We start from the raw sequence: 20504 nt of genomic DNA, 5'->3' as shown, positions 1-20504 counted from the left end.
CACAAAAGGTGTTTGGTCTGACATTGTGAGATATTCTTTTGGTTTCATACAACAGATTCACTGCACTGGCAAATAAAAATCAAGTTCTGTCCGTTTGTCGTTCGACAACCCCTGATGTTTACTGCATGATAACTGCTTGAAAGAACTGAGATCTCAGAGTACTGCCAGCTCTGCTCTCAGAAACCTGTAACCCATTCCATAACCATTTAACACTTCTGACCATAAGCTAAAATGCTTCAAATGTCAAACTTCTAAGATCTCATTGCAAACAAGCAAAGAAAAAAAAAAGTAAAACAAACAAAAAAATCATTCTGTAGCACTAGTGTCACCAAAAAACCCTGCAAAAATAGTGATTGTTTTGAAACAGGTGTCACGGGTTGTGGTGCGGGTTGAAGAAGAGTCTGAGGCAAGAAGGCTCCAATGCAAACATTTACTGATAACAAACTCCAAACAGGTACAGGCAGGCAAACAAAACTCACACAAATACAACTATACATCGACGACGACCGACAAAGACTGAATGAACAGAAGCAAACTAAATACAGAGACAAATGAACACTAACGAGGTGAAGACAGGTGACACAGATGATGATGACGAGGGACAGGTGGATAATGAGGGAGTGAGTACAGGTGTGGAGACAAGAAGGATTATGGGAAGTGTAGTGAAGATGACTAAGACAGACAGGTGCAGACGAAGACTGTGACAGAACGCCCCCCTTCAACAAGGCGCGACCTCGCGCCGTAGAACATCAATGGGGTGGGGGGGCGGGCGCCCTGAAGGCTGGCCAAGGCGTGGCCAAACTGGGACGGGAAGCCTCCAGGGCGGATCAGGAAGTGCAGGCGGCCAGGGCGGGGCAGGACGTGCAGGCGGCCAGGGCGGGGCAGGACGTGCAGGCGGCCAGGGCGGAGCAGGACGTGAAGGCGGCCAGGGCGGAGCAGGACGTGAAGGCGGTCAGGGCGGAGCAGGACATGGGCGTGGCCAGGGCGGTGGAGACCCTTCGGACGGTCTCTGGCTGGACGGTCTCTGGCTGGACGGTCTCTGGCTGGACGGTCTCTGGCTGGACGGTCTCTGGCTGGACGGTCTCTGGCTGGACGGTCTCTGGCTGGACGGTCTCTGGCTGGACGGTCTCTGGCTGGACGGTCTCTGGCGCAGGACCGTGGAGGATGTGAAGCTCTGGCTGGACGGTCTCAGGCTCTGGCGGGCAGGCGACGGGCTCTGTGCTGGATGGGACCAGTGGTGAAGAAGGCTTTGAGCTGGGCAGGACCAGCAGTGAAGGCTTTGAGCTGGGCAGGACCAGCAGTGAAGGCTTTGAGCTGGGCAGGACCAGCAGTGAAGGCTTTGAGCTGGGCAGGACCAGCAGTGAAGGCTTTGAGCTGGGCAGGACCAGCAGTGAAGGCTTTGAGCTGGGCAGGACCAGCAGTGAAGGCTTTGAGCTGGGCAGGACCAGCAGTGAAGGCTTTGAGCTGGGCAGGACCAGCAGTGAAGGCTTTGAGCTGGGCAGGACCAGCAGTGAAGGCTTTGAGCTGGGCAGGACCAGCTGTGAAGAGGGCTCTGGCGCAGGATCAGCGGGCTCTGGCGCAGGATCAGCGGGCTCTGGCGCAGGATCAGCGGGCTCTGGCGCAGGATCAGCGGGCTCTGGCGCAGGATCAGCGGGCTCTGGCGCAGGATCAGCGGGCTCTGGCGCAGGATCAGCGGGCTCTGGCGCAGGATCAGCGGGCTCTGGCGCAGGATCAGCGGGCTCTGGCGCAGGATCAGCGGGCTCTGGCGCAGGATCAGCGGGCTCTGGCGCAGGATCAGCGGGCTCTGGCGCAGGATCAGCGGGCTCTGGCGCAGGATCAGCGGGCTCTGGCGCAGGATCAGCGGGCTCTGGCGCAGGATCAGCGGGCTCTGGCGCAGGATCAGCGGGCTCTGGCGCAGGATCAGCGGGCTCTGGCGCAGGATCAGCGGGCTCTGGCGCAGGATCAGCGGGCTCTGGCGCAGGATCAGCGGGCTCTGGCGCAGGATCAGCGGGCTCTGGCGCAGGATCAGCGGGCTCTGGCGCAGGATCAGCGGGCTCTGGCGCAGGATCAGCGGGCTCTGGCGCAGGATCAGCGGGCTCTGGCGCAGGATCAGCGGGCTCTGGCGCAGGATCAGCGGGCTCTGGCGCAGGATCAGCGGGCTCTGGCGCAGGATCAGCGGGCTCTGGCGCAGGATCAGCGGGCTCTGGCGCAGGATCAGCGGGCTCTGGCGCAGGATCAGCGGGCTCTGGCGCAGGATCAGCGGGCTCTGGCGCAGGATCAGCGGGCTCTGGCGCAGGATCAGCGGGCTCTGGCGCAGGATCAGCGGGCTCTGGCGCAGGATCAGCGGGCTCTGGCGCAGGATCAGCGGGCTCTGGCGCAGGATCAGCGGGCTCTGGCGCAGGATCAGCGGGCTCTGGCGCAGGATCAGCGGGCTCTGGCGCAGGATCAGCGGGCTCTGGCGCAGGATCAGCGGGCTCTGGCGCAGGATCAGCGGGCTCTGGCGCAGGATCAGCGGGCTCTGGCGCAGGATCAGCGGGCTCTGGCGCAGGATCAGCGGGCTCTGGCGCAGGATCAGCGGGCTCTGGCGCAGGATCAGCGGGCTCTGGCGCAGGATCAGCGGGCTCTGGCGCAGGATCAGCGGGCTCTGGCGCAGGATCAGCGGGCTCTGGCGCAGGATCAGCGGGCTCTGGCGCAGGATCAGCGGGCTCTGGCGCAGGATCAGCGGGCTCTGGCGCAGGATCAGCGGGCTCTGGCGCAGGATCAGCGGGCTCTGGCGCAGGATCAGCGGGCTCTGGCGCAGGATCAGCGGGCTCTGGCGCAGGATCAGCGGGCTCTGGCGCAGGATCAGCGGGCTCTGGCTCGAAGACTGGCTCTGCAGGCGTGACATGAAGATCTGGGCTGGGTCGGACCAGCGGCGAGGGCTCTGGGCTAGACGGGCACGGTGGCGGATGGAGCCCTGGACTGGACATAATCAACCCAGGGTTGAAAAGAGGCCAGAATGTAGAGTGGTGTCGGGCTTCTACACGACCACCTCCTCTACTGCGGCCTCCACGGGTCCCGCGAAATATGGCCAACCGGGTCCCCGCAAATGGAAGTCCTCTCTCCCGCTCGGTCATCTTCAGTTTTTTAAGGGTCGGTCGTTCTGTCACGGGTTGTGGTGCGGGTTGAAGAAGAGTCTGAGGCAAGAAGGCTCCAATGCAAACATTTACTGATAACAAACTCCAAACAGGTACAGGCAGGCAAACAAAACTCACACAAATACAACTATACATCGACGACGACCGACAAAGACTGAATGAACAGAAGCAAACTAAATACAGAGACAAATGAACACTAACGAGGTGAAGACAGGTGACACAGATGATGATGACGAGGGACAGGTGGATAATGAGGGAGTGAGTACAGGTGTGGAGACAAGAAGGATTATGGGAAGTGTAGTGAAGATGACTAAGACAGACAGGTGCAGACGAAGACTGTGACAACAGGTTTCTCAAACCCTCCTCCTGTAATAATAATGCCACAGCTTAGCTTTCTGGGAAATTAACAAACAAATAGCTTTGACTTTCTGTATCAAAATGTACATTTTGGCTTATGTCAAGATATCAAACAAAACCATGAAAAACACTGACAGAATGCACACACTAAGTTTTGCATTTCTGCAACATTCCAAAATGCATTTCTGCATCCTTCTGAAATGATATTAAAGAAAAATATATTATAATTTTATAAAATATTTACAATATTTACATTATTAAAAAAACATCTATTCTATATCTATAAATTTCTATTCACTAAACATGCTGAGAAATGTGAAACATTACAGGTCAAATCCTTATAAAACTGCTACATTTGATCTAAAAATTACAATTACAATTACAAAAAGTATTTTGCAATAAAAAATACACACTTTACCTTTAAAGACAAATGGAACTGGGTTGCTCATTAACTCAAATATCATGTAATCACTGTTTTACAAATCTCCAATCAACCCACAAACTATTATGTCTTAATGTGTAATGTCTAACAAATACAGCTATATAGTTGAAAAAACAAACAATCATGGAGACGGTTTATACATTTGTTTAAGGAGCAATAGTTCAGCACAAAGCAAGTCATGCAATGGTAATCCGCATAGTCTAGCACGCACATCCCAGCACTTCTTTCAAGTCAAGTGTTTTCCAGTGGCCGAGCAGATAGTGTACCAGGCATGACTATCTGCCAGAATAGAACAAAAATTACCCTTGCTGTCAAAACAAAACCTTATGGTCAGTCATTTCCTCTGCTTTTGTGACAATTCCATGGTGATTACACAAAACAAATGCTTTCAAATAATGACACAGCATTCCGTGGTATTTTTTATCAAGCATCACTACATGCAGTATTCAAGTCCTCCAGGCCAGTTCCTACTTTTAGGACATCCGAAAATGTAATTAAGACATCCTTTACGTTCAAAATATTTTGTTCTGAATCAAATAGATTACCTGGACAATTTTATATTTCTCTTGCTCTCCCATTTCACTTCTAACAATTAATTATTATCCAGCCTATTTTATTGGCATTCTTCATCAACAGAACACAATCATTTACATAAGCTACTGTATGTCAAGCTATTCTGAATTTGCTCATCAGAATCTATACTCATTCACAAAAATACAGGTTCTTTATTTGCATTGATGTATCCATGAAGAACCTTGCATCCATGAAACCTTTCCATTCCCCAAAAGGCTTTTTTCAGTGGAAAAAGGTTTAGATTATTACTATATATTTCTTAACAGAGATCAGTCTTTTAAGAACTGTTCAATGAAAGGTTCTTTTGGTAACCAAAAATGGTTCTTCTATGGCATCGCTGTGAAAAGCCCCTTTTGGAGCCTTTATTTTAAAGAACATTCGTCTTTGCAATAACCTCAGTGGATGTACTTAAAAGTGTCCGAACGGTCACACACTAGTATACCAAGCAAGTCTAGAGGGTTCTAGTCTTGCATAGCCAGACCATAGAGCCAGAGCTTCAGACTGAGGACAGAAGGTCTGGACTCCATAGCAGCTTTCATTTGCCAAGGACCACCCAGAGCCCGTCTGACTGACATGTAAAGCAACCAATCCCAGTTCGTTTTATTTTTGTCATGTTTAGGGGAGTGAAAATGTAACGTCGATGTACCTACAATAACAGTCCGGTGTGTAAAACTCTTGGATGTATTTTAAAGAGTCTATGCCCCAAACTTTACATACTTCACATACTTTTGAAAATCCAGTGTTTAGTTGATACTGATAAGCGCTCATTGTCACAGTTGTAAACACGACAGCTTTCTTCTTCCATGAGGGGGTTTGGCATCACAGCATCTTTGTTTCTAGGTTGTCCATTTAAGAACGCAGGAAATGTAGAATTCAACCAATCAGATGACGACTTCAAAGCTCCTGAAGTATTTCAAATTTTGTTTGCGTCGGAAATCTTAAAAATGCTGCCTTCGGATGATGGATTGCAAGGTAAGAAGGCGTCAAGGCACGTCGGAATCCAATGTTAGCTTCACTTCCTGTCTCTTGAGATACCTTCATCTTAACGATTTTTGAAGGCAGTATAAATGTATCCTTCTCTGCCTTCATCCCACAATCCTGTGCGATCCATTATATGAAAGTTAAGCTAAAAAAGATGGCGTCTGAAAGTTAAAGTTGACATCTTTTTCAAGATGTTATTCCACCTGTGTGTTTCTGGATGTGGTCGTTCCCTGTTCCTCTCTGACGGTCACAATTGTTGCATCACGTGTCTGGGCTTTGGAAGCGTTGGTAAGTTCATACATCAGGAAATGGTTGGGAGTTCCACGCTGCCTCAGCAGAGTAGGACTTTATAGTAAAGGAATATTGCAGCTGCCAGTCTCTGCTTTAACCGAGGAGTTCAAGTGTGCCAAGGTCAGACTGGAAATGACCTTAGTAGAGTCACGCGACAAATGTGTAAGGGAGGCAGCCCCTGTTTTAAAAACTGGTAGAAAGTGGTCAGCAAAGAAATCTGTAGTAGAGGCAAAGGCTGCCCTTCAAATTAGGGATATCGTGGGACAGGTACAGCATGGAAGAGGGGGTTTTGGGCTCAGTTTAGCTCCTCCTAAATGGCACAAGGCAGGCCCAGCTCAAAGGAGGAAGCTGGTAGTCAACGAGGTGCGACAGCAGGAGGAGAGGATGAGGTGTATAAAGGCCATTTCACAGGCCAAGCAGGGAGAGTGGATGAGATGGGAGAGTGTGGAACAACGTAAGATGGGCTGGCAAGACCTTTGGTCAATGGAAGAGAGTAGGATCAGTTTCCTTATTAGGTCAACATATGATGTTCTCCCATCACCGCAGAACCTAAACCTCTGGGTAGGAGAGGATCCCTCTTGTCCTTTGTGTTCATCACCTGCCACATTAAGGCACATTTTGACAGGATGTAAGGTGGCTCTTAGCCAAGGTCGGTTTACTTGGCGCCATGACCAAGTACTGCGATGTTTGGCTTTAGCATTAGAAGGCAAGCGTAACATGACCAATAAGTTGCCACCTGTTCTAGCAAAACATTACACGCAGAAGACAATATTCCTCCGCCCAGGCGAGCAACCACCAAGAAAAGGTGTTAACACCAATTCTCGCCCAGGACAACTGGAAGCTGCTAGGGACTGGAAGATGCTGGCTGATCTTGACCAACGGCTTATTTTTCCACATGAGATTGCCACCACTAACCTACGACCAGATATTGTTTTGTGGTCTGGATCAGCACGCATTGTTCAACTGATAGAGTTAACAGTGCCATGGGAGGATGCGGTAGATGAGGCATATGAGAGGAAGAAACTGCGGTATGCTCATCTGGCCACTGAAGCAGAACAGCGAGGATGGAGAGTCCAGGTTTATCCAGTGGAAGTGGGTTGTCGAGGTTTTGTGGCACACTCTACAACCCGGTTCCTCAGAGACGTCGGATTCAGTGGCCAAGAGTTGCGTCGCACAGTAAAGAACTTATCTGAAGCAGCAGAAAGGAGCAGCAACTGGCTGTGGTTGAGACGGAAAGGTTCTAGCTGGCTGTGTACAGGCCGCCACGCTACGGTTTCGTAGAGTTCTTGAGTTCTGTTGGTTTGTTTGTATACGTTCCTGTGGATATTGCGTGACTGACGGGTGGTTGGGTAGATATTGTGTTTTGCGGTAGGTGGTATGCCATACGGAACCGTTGTCCACTGAAACTGCATATTAACGCACCAGTGGGGCTCGACAGCCTTAGTCAACGGGTTGGCGCGTATGGTTGGGTCGCGGAGAGATTGTAAATGGTAAATGGACTGCATTTATATAGCGCTTTCACAGACCCAATGGCCACCAAAGCGCTTTACAATTTGCCTCACATTCACCCATTCACTCACTCACTCATTCATACACCGACGGGCGACGGCAGCCATGCAAGGCGCCATCCAGCTCGTCGGGAGCAGCTGGGGTTAGGTGTCTTGCTCATGGACACCTCGACACTTGGTCAGGTGGAACCGAGGATTGAACCACCAACCTTCCGGTTTGTAGACAACCCACATGAACCACTGAGCCACTGCCGCCCCACAATTGTGATATTGTGGTTAGGTCTCAGCAGCAGGAGGGATGTAGAGGTCAGTAAACTGGGCTGAGTTGAGTGGGGGACGGAGGGGGGTGACTCTGGGACGCCAGAGTCACTGTCGAGCCCTCTTGAGGTGTCGTGGGCTAGTCGACGAAACACTGAGGACGGAAGGTGCCCACTTGAAGACCCTAGAGATGTCCCCTACTCGGTTCAATCCAGTTCAATCTAGTTGCAGCCGTCGCGTGCGCTAACGCGCCAAGTACACTGCTGCCGTTAACGCCGGACAGAAGGGGAGTCACACTACCTTATGGAAAGAAGCGTAAATGGATGGAGAAGCATAGGTTACTGTAAAGCTACGTCTTAGTTTTGCTTATCTTGGCGAAAGCCGAGTACAAATCAGCATGAAGTTTTAACATCTACTCTCGTGTAATGGAAATCATGAAGATCTGGATACATCCAGTGACTGCGGTGAATAGTGCTGCTGGCAACCAGGGAAAGACCTTGTGACAGCCTGGAGAGACAGCTGACAGGAGGAAAGAGACCCCAATGGGGCTGGTAAGGGTTAGCTACCCTTGTCGGCAGTATCCAGCTCCGTGTTTACAGGATGCTGGAGACACCCGCCCAAGGCTTCTGAGAAATTAAAGAGAAAAATACCCCTAGAGTCTGCGAGAGCGGGGGCGGAAGATGACTCAATGTTGGACAACATGGTTAACGACTTAGGAATGGAAACGGATATGAGTATGGAGAGTAAGACTAGTTCAAGATCTGCAGTAAGTAAAGTCATTGAACTCCAAGTTTGTGTCTGTGGCTGGAGCAAGGTGACAACGGTTAGGGGTTTGAAGGTTCATCAAGGGAAAATGAAATGCTTGAGGGAGAAGGGACAAGGGCCTCGCATTGATCAGTACTTCTTACGAAGTCAGTCAAGTCAGTCGAATGAAATCCAGCGACAGGAAGCAAACCACAGCTCGCAGGATATCAGCACCCCTGTCATTGACGAAAGGAGGGCTTGCACAGTTAGTGATGAACATATTCATACTTGTGAACCCGGTCAGGCTAACCAGCATAAGAGAGAAAAGAACCTCAACGGGCATAGGCCTGGAGTTAGATGGCCAAGAGCTTGTGAGAAAACTGCATGGGACACGGTAAACACAGATCTATGCTTTGCATTGGAAAGATTAACTGGTACAGTTGAAAAGAAGCTGGATAAATTTGGGGACATCATTTACGCATATGGAAGTGAGAGGTTTGGTGTGGAAAAAAGGAAGGAAAAAGTACAAACTACTCCTGGAATGTCTAGACGGCAGCAGAAAATTGAAGGGTTAGTTAGAGAAAGGAGACAGCTGAGGAAGCAATGGAAAAGAGCAGAACAAAGTCAGAAGGAGGGACTCAATCTCTTACAAAGGGCCATAAAAGATAAGCTGGCAACATTACGCAGAGCTGAGCGCCTACGGAAACGCTACAAAAAGAAGGAACGTGCGAGGGCTAATTTCTATAAAGACCCATTCAAATTCGTAAAGAAGTTATTCACCAGTGAGAAGAATGGCACTTTAAAAACATCTAGGATTGAGCTAGAGAGATATTTGGAGGACACGCATACAGATGCAAAAAGGCATGAGCCTATGTCAATTCCATCAGACATACCACCTATCAACCCACCAGAATACCAAATGGAGGTCTGTGCACCTAAGTGGAAAGAGGTAGAGCAGGCTGTGAGAAAGGCAAGGGCTTCATCATCTCCAGGGCCTAATGGAGTTCCGTACAGAGTGTACAAGAGTGCTGCAGGAGTTCTGCGAATTCTGTGGAAATTGATAAAAGTGGCATGGGAAAAACAGGTTGTACCTAGAGCATGGCGCAGAGCAGGTGGAGTCTTTATACCTAAAGAAAAAGATGCTACAAGCATCAGTCAGTTTCGTCCTATTTCACTATTAAACGTTGAGGGTAAGATTTTCTTCAGCATTATTGCCCAGAGATTGTCCACCTACCTGTTAAAGAATGGCTTCATTGACACCTCAGTTCAAAAAGCGGGTATTCCAGGGTTCTCAGGATGCTTAGAACACATCAATGTTATCTGGCAACGAATTCAGTCAGCTAAAAAGGAGAGGAAGGAGCTCCATGTGACATTCCTGGATTTGGCTAATGCATATGGTTTAGTGCCACATGAGCTTCTTTGGGCAGCATTTGATTTTTTCAGAGTACCAATGTCAATAACAAATTTAGTGAAAGCCTATTTTGGAGATTTGCAATTCAGTTTCTCAACTCCAAAATTCAGCACTGCATGGCAATGCCTAGAGGTTGGAATAATGACAGGATGCACCATTTCTCCACTGGCTTTTACCATGGCGATGGAAGTAATCATGAGGGCATCAAGATGGGTAGTAGGAGGAGAGCGCTTGGCTTCTGGGATGCGACTACCACCAATCAGAGCATACATGGATGACATGACAACCATGACTACAACAGTAGCCTGCACTAATCGGTTATTGGGGAAGTTAACAGATAATATTGAATGGGCACGAATAAAATTTAAGCCCTCTAAATCAAGGAGCATCTCGATAGTTAAAGGAAAGGTAGTAGATAAAACATTCTTCATTAATGGTGAGGCAATACCAACAGTTTCTGAGAAGCCAGTGAAGAGTCTTGGGAGATGGTACGATGGGGATCTAAAGGACACAGTTTGGGTGGGAGAAGTTAGACGACAAGCAGTGGAAGGGTTGAAGAGCATAAACAGCTGTGCTCTACCTGGTAAACTAAAACTCTGGTGCTTTCAGTTTGGTCTACTGCCAAGGTTGCTGTGGCCACTGACCGTGTACGAGGTTTCTTTGACAACAGTGGAGAAGCTGGAAGCGTTGGTAAGTTCATACATCAGGAAATGGTTGGGAGTTCCACGCTGCCTCAGCAGAGTAGGACTTTATAGTAAAGGAATATTGCAGCTGCCAGTCTCTGCTTTAACCGAGGAGTTCAAGTGTGCCAAGGTCAGACTGGAAATGACCTTAGTAGAGTCACGCGACAAATGTGTAAGGGAGGCAGCCCCTGTTTTAAAAACTGGTAGAAAGTGGTCAGCAAAGAAATCTGTAGTAGAGGCAAAGGCTGCCCTTCAAATTAGGGATATTGTGGGACAGGTACAGCATGGAAGAGGGGGTTTTGGGCTCAGTTTAGCTCCTCCTAAATGGCACAAGGCAGGCCCAGCTCAAAGGAGGAAGCTGGTAGTCAACGAGGTGCGACAGCAGGAGGAGAGGATGAGGTGTATAAAGGCCATTTCACAGGCCAAGCAGGGAGAGTGGATGAGATGGGAGAGTGTGGAACAACGTAAGATGGGCTGGCAAGACCTTTGGTCAATGGAAGAGAGTAGGATCAGTTTCCTTATTAGGTCAACATATGATGTTCTCCCATCACCGCAGAACCTAAACCTCTGGGTAGGAGAGGATCCCTCTTGTCCTTTGTGTTCATCACCTGCCACATTAAGGCACATTTTGACAGGATGTAAGGTGGCTCTTAGCCAAGGTCGGTTTACTTGGCGCCATGACCAAGTACTGCGATGTTTGGCTTTAGCATTAGAAGGCAAGCGTAACATGACCAATAAGTTGCCACCTGTTCTAGCAAAACATTACACGCAGAAGACAATATTCCTCCGCCCAGGCGAGCAACCACCAAGAAAAGGTGTTAACACCAATTCTCGCCCAGGACAACTGGAAGCTGCTAGGGACTGGAAGATGCTGGCTGATCTTGACCAACGGCTTATTTTTCCACCTGAGATTGCCACCACTAACCTACGACCAGATATTGTTTTGTGGTCTGGATCAGCACGCATTGTTCAACTGATAGAGTTAACAGTGCCATGGGAGGATGCGGTAGATGAGGCATATGAGAGGAAGAAACTGCGGTATGCTCATCTGGCCACTGAAGCAGAACAGCGAGGATGGAGAGTCCAGGTTTATCCAGTGGAAGTGGGTTGTCGAGGTTTTGTGGCACACTCTACAACCCGGTTCCTCAGAGACGTCGGATTCAGTGGCCAAGAGTTGCGTCGCACAGTAAAGAACTTATCTGAAGCAGCAGAAAGGAGCAGCAACTGGCTGTGGTTGAGACGGAAAGATTCTAGCTGGCTGTGTACAGGCCGCCACGCTACGGTTTCGTAGAGTTCTTGAAAACTTGAAGAGTCTGTTGGTTTGTTTGTATACGTTCCTGTGGATATTGCGTGAATGACGGGTGGTTGGGTAGATATTGTGTTTTGCGGTAGGTGGTATGCCATACGGAACCGTTGTCCACTGAAACTGCATATTAACGCACCAGTGGGGCTCGACAGCCTTAGTCAACGGGTTGGCGCGTATGGTTGGGTCGCGGAGAGATTGTGATATTGTGGTTAGGTCTCAGCAGCAGGAGGGATGTAGAGGTCAGTAAGCTGGGCTGAGTTGAGTGGGGGACGGAGGGGGGTGACTCTGGGACGCCAGAGTCACTGTCGAGCCCTCTTGAGGTGTCGTGGGCTAGTCGACGAAACACTGAGGACGGAAGGTGCCCACTTGAAGACCCTAGAGATGTCCCCTACTCGGTTCAATCCAGACGGTTGTCGTGCTGGTCCTGTAGTTGCAGCCGTCGCGTGCGCTAACGCGCCAAGTACACTGCTGCCGTTAACGCCGGACAGAAGGGGAGTCACACTACCTTATGGAAAGAAGCGTAAATGGATGGAGAAGCATAGGTTACTGTAAAGCTACGTCTTAGTTTTGCTTATCTTGGCGAAAGCCGAGTACAAATCAGCATGAAGTTTTAACATCTACTCTCGTGTAATGGAAATCTTTTTTTACATTTCGGTCAGCGAATCGTGCCTGGAGTTCGGGCCGGCTACCTCTCACGAAATCTGAGACCCTGGCCTGAATATTGGTCCAAGATTCCTACCTCTCCTACGGGACCAGGTGGTGAGCCTGCAAGCACTGCCCCGGAGGAGGCAGACCCAGCCCTGGCTTTTCTCTGTTCTGTCCGCTCCATTGGGGTTATACGTGCACAGAATGCAAAGCCTGGACCTCAGACCAGCTCTTGTCTGTTTCGGAGACCAGCAGAAGGGAAGGCTGTTTCCAAGCAGGGGTTGGCCCACTACATGTGGTTGCCTTCATCTTGGTGAGAAAGTTTTCCCAAGATGCACGTGCCCACCTGGGTGGTGAGCTCCTCCTAAGTGAGAGTATTGCTCCCTCCTAGGCGTTGACACAGAGTGTCTCGCTGAACAGATGTTAAATAGAGTTGGGGACTGGGCGACACCTATCATGTTCGCTAGAGAACTAGACTATGTGTCGAACCGCTGCTTTCCGTGGGCTCCCTTCACATGAAGCCAGTTTCACTGTAAGGAATGGATACGTGCGCAATTCTTGCTCCTGTTGAGTTCCCCTTATTAGCCGAACCCTGTCAAGTTCCTCCGTACCCTTCGGCAACGGACGTGGCGGAACGTCCGAAGCCAGGCCTATCACTCGTATGCACTGGTGGAACCTGTGTTAGGCTGAGTCCATATGTTGTGATCCCTACGGCGATCCCATATGTGTATTCTTCCAAGGTACGTCTCTCTCCGGCGAGCCTGTATCTTCCCTCTGTTCAGTTGATCCTCCCCCTGTTGTAGGCTGGAGTCATCCCAGTGACATTCCATATGTTGCACTGCCCGGTCATCCGCCCAGTCCATATGTGTATTCTCCACTTGTTACCTCCCTTCGGGCAGGATGTGGTTTCCGTAGCGTCCCTTCCTTCCATTGATAGGCTACGCTTTCCCAGTGGTCCTGTGTAACAGCAGTGACTTCCTTGGCCTAAGCCCTTCCATCTCCGCCTCAAGTTGCGGAAGGTTCAGGAGGCTTTTGACCAGGCACTGGAAGGTGGCAGCACTGGTGGCGTTTTCAATTGGTGATCCCATTCAGTCGACGTCGACTCGACTGAAAGGTTGCGTATGCAAGCCACCGTTCCCTGAAGGAGGGAACGGAGGACGTAGTCCCCTTGCCACTACTGCTGGATCACTGCTAATTCCGAGATACACTCGGCTCCTCAGCGAATAAGCAACTAGTGCGTGCATCCACTTCTGTATTTATACCCGCGCCGCGGGGGTGAAGTGTGCGATGTGGGTCACTCACGCCAAATTCCATTGGCTCGTTCAATAGTACTCGAAGATGACTGGCTCCCTGGTGTGATCCTATTCAGTTGACGTCAACTACGTCCTACTACGCGACGTCGACACGTGACCAGGACGTTCTGTATGTAAAAAACAATCATGACAATAAAATAAAATTGAAATATATATATATATATATAAAGCTCCCTTTATTTTCCTTTATTGTCATTACTACAGCATTTACAATTAGATTAGGTGCATGTCAGGACTGAACATTTATACAAATAAGTTTACATGCACTTAACACATCGGAATATAGTGTGGTGTATGGTGTAGTCTGCTTTGGCTGTATTGTACAGTATCAGTTGCTGTTCAGAAACATTGTCCCAAGCAGATTTCACAATGGGTTCGAGTTGACCACTCAGATCTGCCTCATTGACAAACAGAAACGTCTCAGGTTACGTCTGTAACCATAGTTCCCTGAGATAGGGAACGAGACGATGCGTCGATGACGCTTTGGGAACGCCTCCAGCCTGAATTTGTCTGAAGCATCTATGTCAACTAGTCCAATGGAAATAATGAGCGTCACGGCCAGGTGACGTCATGACCAGGAAGAGATAAAGCGTATCCGGTGCAAACCGGCATTAGCTTCGAAAATTGCCGAAGCAAGTCGATCGCAGGGATGCAGGAAGTATGGCAGGGCGACGCATCGTCTCATTCCCTATCTCAGGGAACTATGGTTACAGACGTAACCTGAGACGTTCCCTTTCGAGGGAACTCGCGATGCGTCGATGACGCTTTGGGAACGAGAATACCCAAAACGCCAAACTTTCAAGTACCTGAGTGTAAGCCTGTTGTCAACTAAACACTAAGCACCTGGGACCCTGGGGCAGCATCCAGGTCCAAGCTGTAAAACCTCACGAACGTTAACGGTGAGGACCAGCCCACCGCGTCACAAACGTCTTGGAGAGAAACCCCATATAATAAGTCTTTAGAGGCCGCCATGCCCCTCGTAGAGTGAGCTCTGACCGCCAAAGGACACGACTGGTCAGAGTACTCGTAAGCAAGTGAAATAGCCTCGACTATCCACTTACTGACCGTCTGCTTAGAAGCAGGAAGACCTTTCTTGGGTGATCCAAAGCAAACAAATAGCTGGTCTGATTTTGTCCACGAAGAAGTCCGATGAACATAAAGGTGTAGTGCTCGCACTGGACACAAGAGGTTCAGCTTTTCCTGGTCCGAAGAGGTAAAAGGAGGAGGACAGAAAGCCTGCAACACAATAGGCCTCGGAATCATGGTCGGCACCTTAGGGACGTATCCCTGTTTTGGATATAAAAATGCCTTGACCATCCCCGGTGCAAACTCAAGGCAAGTGGGAGAAACCGAAAGGGCCTGAAGGTCTCCGACTATTTTGAGGGACGAAATAGCTAGCAGAAAGACAGTCTTAAAAGTAAGAAATTTCTCTGCCACCGAATCTAAGGGCCCTGGAGCCCTAGACAGGCCTTCTAAAACTATTGCAAGGTCCCAAGCCGGCACCCTAGTGCGAATTGCAGGCCTCAGCCTCAATGTGCCACGAAGGAAACGTGTGATCAGGGGGTCTCGACCCAACGATGTACCACCCACCAGGGCGTGGAAAGCCGCCATGGCCGCCACGTATACCTTGAGCGTGGATGGACATAAACCTGACGTAAAGCGCTCTTGCAGAAACTCAAGTACTGTGTTCACTGAACAGTTAACTGGATCCCACTGATGCTGGTGACACCAAGAAGTGAAAACTCTCCATTTTAGTGCATAAAGTTTCCTCGTAGCGGGAGCTCTGGAGCTTAGAATGGTCTCAACAACCTCGGTTGAGAGACCACTCTCTATGAGTTGGGCCCCCTCAGGGACCAAACCCACAGTCTCCAAATCCCCTGCCGGGGGTGCGATATTGCGCCCCCTGCCTGAGACGGAAGGTCTCTCCTGATCGGGACCTCCAAGGGAGGGCCGTCGAGGAGAAGAATTAGGTCCGCAAACCAAATTCGGCTCGGCCAGCGTGGTGCTACTAGCAGTAGGCTTATTCCATCCTGGCGGATTATCTTCAGAACTCCTGGGAGCAGAGCAACAGGGGAAATTACGTACAGACACAGCCTCAGCCACGTCTGCACCATAGCATCCAGCCCCAAGGGGGCTGGTTGAGTGAGGGAGAACCAAAGTGGACAGCGCGTCGTGTACTGAGACGCAAACCGATCCACTTGTGCCTGGTAATAAATCCCCTATATTTGCTCCACCGCCTCGGGGTGGAGTCTCCAGTCCCCTGGCCTCAGCCCCTGCCTCGACAGGGTGTCTGCTCCCTTTCTCTGGCCCCCTGGAATATACACTGCCCTCAGAGAGCGTATTTTCCTGAGGGGCCAAAAATAAGAGGCCACCAGCGTGTTGTCTGTCCAGAGCAACACATGATGGCCCCTCAGGTCTGGGAGGAGATGTCTCAACGCATTGAAGACGACCATCATCTTTAGGCAATTCATGTGTCAAGAGAGATGATGACTCCTCCACAAGCCCTGAGCTGAGCGGCCTTCCAATACCGCTCCCCAGCCGGTGAGGGAAGCATCTGTCGAGATAGCAACTCGATGGCAAAGAGCTCCCAACACCGGAACCTGGGACAAGAACCAGTGTTTCCTCCATATAACCAAGGCGCGGGGATACTGCCGCGTGATCTTGATCGTACGGAGTGGGTTTCCCCTCGGGGAGAACCCTCTGGTCCTGAGCCACCACTGCAAAGGTCTCACATACAGCAGGCCAAAGGGTATCACGTTGGACGCTGCTGCCCTGAGGCCTAACAGTCCCTCGGACTGTTTCACAGTGCGTGACTGGCCTAGCCTTAGCTCTTTTGTGGCAGTAAGGATAACAGCTACACGAGCGGGAGACAGAACGGCTCGCATCGTAACTGAATCCTAAACCACCCCAAGAAAAGTGGTCCTCTGTACTGGAGAAAGCACACTCTTCTTGGTATTGAGCCTCAACCCCAACCTTTGCATATGAGCGAGGACGACACCTCGATGCCGAACCGCTAACTGTACTGATTCCGCTAGAATCAGCCTGTCGACTATGCAATTCAGAATGCGTATGCACTGCAGCCTGGACGAGGCCAGAGCTGCATCTACGCTCTTTGTGAATGTGTGGGATGATAGAGCTAGACCGAAAGGAAGTGCCTGATACTGGTGTTCTTTGCCCCTGAAAGAAAACCTCAGGAACCTCCTGTGCTGAGGGAGGATGGAGATATGGAAGTATGCGTCTTTCAGATCTATCGTGACCAGATATGGAAGTATGCGTCTTTCAGATCTATCGTGACCAACCAGTCCTCAGATCTGGTTTGAGTCACGATCTGTTTGAGTGTCAGCAACATGGACTTGAGTTCCTGCACCGAACACTCCAACAAAAGAAGATTTAGAAAATGACGCAGCTCCCCATCCTTTTTTGGATCCATTACCAGAGCCTGCTCCGGATGCACTACCGTGAGCAACACCCTGTTGTAGCCTGGAGGACAAGAACCAAACTGGAATCTGCCTCTTGCTACTAACTGCAGGACCCATAGAGATATATTTGGCAGTGGCTTCCGTGCTGCCAGAAAATCTACCAAGGGAACCAGCCCCTCGAGGCTGGCCTCTGGTGTAGTTGAGACTACCCGAACTGACTGTTTTCGAACACCCCTCAGAGGGCGCGAGTCTGACGCAATGTCGAGTTGACACTTCGCCAAAGGCTCGCTGGAGACCGCTGCGTCCCGAAGCACCAAGGGTGGCGGGGTTGGCAGAACGGTCTCGTGAGGACACCGAGATGGAACGGGCACCGTATAATGAGGTGTACACCGTTCCACCCTGGTTGGAGCTGCCCTCACCAGTCTGACGCCGGTGGCGCCAAGACCTTTTCTTTTGAGCCAAAGCCTTCTCAGAGTGAAGAACGGTCCTCGGATCCGGCTTCTGCTTTGAAGGCTTTGGCTGCTGTGGTGCGTATGAGAAACTAGACGGCTGGAGCTGCTCACGTCCAGCAGCCCCAGGGGGTTGGACATAGCGAGGGAGAGATATTTGAACCGCCTCTGACTGTAATTTGGCCTCCTGGAGACTCTCGACGACCGAAATAACCGCGTCGCCGAAGAGACCAGAAGGATTGATGGGAGCATCAAGAAAAACAGCTGTATCTTTCTCCTTTATCTCCGTCAAATTGAGCCAGAGGTGTCTCTCAGTGGCCACAAGGGCTGCCATAGACCGCCCGATTGCTCTGGCGGTCTCCTTAATAGCCCTGAGAGATAAATATGTGGCCCGACGAAGTTCTCGAACCCCATCGGGCTTAACTCCCTCACTTATGTCCAAATCCCCCAGCAGGTCAGCCTGATATGCTTGTAACACTGCCATAGTGTGTAAGCAGGCTCCAGCTTGACACGCTGCCGTATATGCTTTTCCCACTAGATTAGAAGTAGTTTTCTTAAATAGTTTAGTGAAAAAAGCCGGCACCTTCAGGGACGATGCTGAACCGGGAGACAGATAGCTCGTAAGCGTCTGTTCTACCCGGGGAATTGCCCCATATCCATACTCTCTCAACCCCCTAATATCTGAATATACATGAACTTGGGGGCTGATACAAGATGAGTAAGGTTTTTCCTATGATTTAGACAGCTCGCTGTGCAGATCAGGAAAAAAATGGAAGGTGCCGTGATGGGGGTGAAACAATAGGGGGAAGGAAGCGCTCGTTTAATTTATTTTTATTTTTAGGACGAGCGCCCCTTTTATCTGCTGGCCATTCAAAATTTAATTTATCTACAGCCTTAATAATCCCCTCCATAAGCTCCTCATACGCTGGGGAAAGAGATGGCGAATCCTCTTCCCCCGTGATTGTGCCACTTTCAATGCCCAGTATATCTACCTCCTCGGAGCATTGATCTCTCCCCGGGCGGAAATCACTGCGGCGCGGGCTTCCGATACCGGAGAGAGAGCAATGGATCCCTCGGGAAAGGGAGGAGAAAAGATCCTCAAACCCGTCTCCACCCCCGTAAAGAGATCCATTTGCGATCCCCAGGAATGCATTCTCCGCGCTGCCTCGGCAGACGTGGGTCCTGCACCCTGAGAACCGCGAACCTGAACACTTTCCTCGAAAAGTGACAGGCGGGAGCGGAGCATGCGAAGCGAAAGCTTCTCATAATGTTGGCAATCAGCCCCCTCGAAGGCTGAGACCGCATACTCTACTCCCACACAAAGCTCGTGTGTGTCCCCACTTGTTAAATAACGCGAGCAGGGAGAAACACTGAGTCTGTGCAATTGTTTCGCCATAGTTTTAGATAAATATATAACAGACAGACAACAGTAAATATAACAGACAGATTGAGACAGATCGCTTGCTGAGGCAACAGAAGCTAATGCCGGTTTGCACCGGATGCGCTTTATCTCTTCCTGGTCATGACGTCACCCGCCCGTGACGCTCATTCTTTCCATTGGACTAGTTGACATAGATGCTTCAGACGCATTCACGCTGGAGGCGTTCCCAAAGCGTCATCGACGCATCGCGAGTTCCCTCGAAAGGGAACATGCTTAGTTTAAAAGTGACTTCTGTGTTATTTATTATGTACAGCATTGACAATCGACAGTGGAGCTTTTCTAAGCTAAATTTCTCTAACGTGACCGCACCTTTAGCGTCTGTTTGACGTTGCATGCCGTTATTGTAATTAGTGAATTTGATTGATTTGTTTTGGGTTTAATCACAGCATTTTTGTTGCTTAATTCTAAAGATATGATGCTTTGGGGGCAATCTTGTATTGTAATTGTAAGATTTGTTGCTTAACTAAGTTTACCTTAGGCCCACTTATTGGACGTGTTCAGGTAGGCGTTACTCTTGGAATGTTTCTTTATTTTTGAAAATCTTTCTATTTACAAGATATTAATTACATTACATTTTAAAATTACTTGGAAAAAAAAACATGTCTTAAATAATGTGTTGTAGTGCATATTCTCTGCATGTAAACACTCGTACACACCGGGACGAATATCGGCGCGCGTTATTCGGCAGCGTTTTTCAATGCGTTTTTTGTATTCACACCCAAGCGATTTTCGCTGACGATGAGCCGAGTGAACATGCAAATTCATTCCCTGACATTAGATGGCGCCCATTTGCTCTGCAATACCACTCCATAACATTCTCTTTTATCAAGATTTTTGTAGTCGCTGTCGCGTTTGTCATATAGTTCTTTATGTTCCGACACCAACGAGACCAGCAGCTCTACATTCATCTTGCCTTGCATCTTCCTCGTCTTATTTCTTCCCGGCAGTGTAGACGCTACTTGGTGTATATCTTCTTCGCCGTTACGTATGTGTGCTTGGCAAGACCGTTTTGTGTTTGAGCGCCCCCCAAGTTGTGTTTTACTGTAACTTCAGAAGCTCCAGACACGTGAGCAAAAGCGCCAATCTCATTGGTCGGATAGTTTTTGACGCGGCACATCAAACTAAAAAAACGAACCCAAGGCGTTTTTTAAAAAATGATGCTTTTACGCGTGGCGATTTTCGTGTCGGTGTGCACACTCACATTGGCGCCCTTTGTTTAGTCACGAGGCGTTAAACGTCGGCGAATATCGCGATTCGTCCCGGTGTGAACAGGCCTTAAAGTTGTTGGTTTTTCTTTTGTGAAAGTCTCCCATTTCTCAGTTAATAATGCACTGATGGACTCTCATCATTCTTCAGCTGGTGGTTCACAGTGATGAATAAGTGTTCAGCATCAGCTGAGTAGGGAGTTTTTGGCATTGATATTGTTTTGGGGGGTTTAATTGTGACTCTATCAGCTCCGTCCAGGATAGATGGGGCGATTTGCCTAGAACAGAACCACAGTTCATACGTACATACTAATTGACAACCTGAAGCAATTCTGTTAATT

The sequence above is a fragment of the Rhinichthys klamathensis genome, unplaced genomic scaffold (genome assembly GCF_029890125.1).
Source record: "Rhinichthys klamathensis goyatoka isolate OS25496 unplaced genomic scaffold, OSU_Roscu_1.1 h1tg000571l_1, whole genome shotgun sequence".
In the NCBI taxonomy this organism is placed as follows: domain Eukaryota; kingdom Metazoa; phylum Chordata; class Actinopteri; order Cypriniformes; family Leuciscidae; genus Rhinichthys; species Rhinichthys klamathensis.
Note: the sequence above shows the minus strand (reverse complement) of the source record.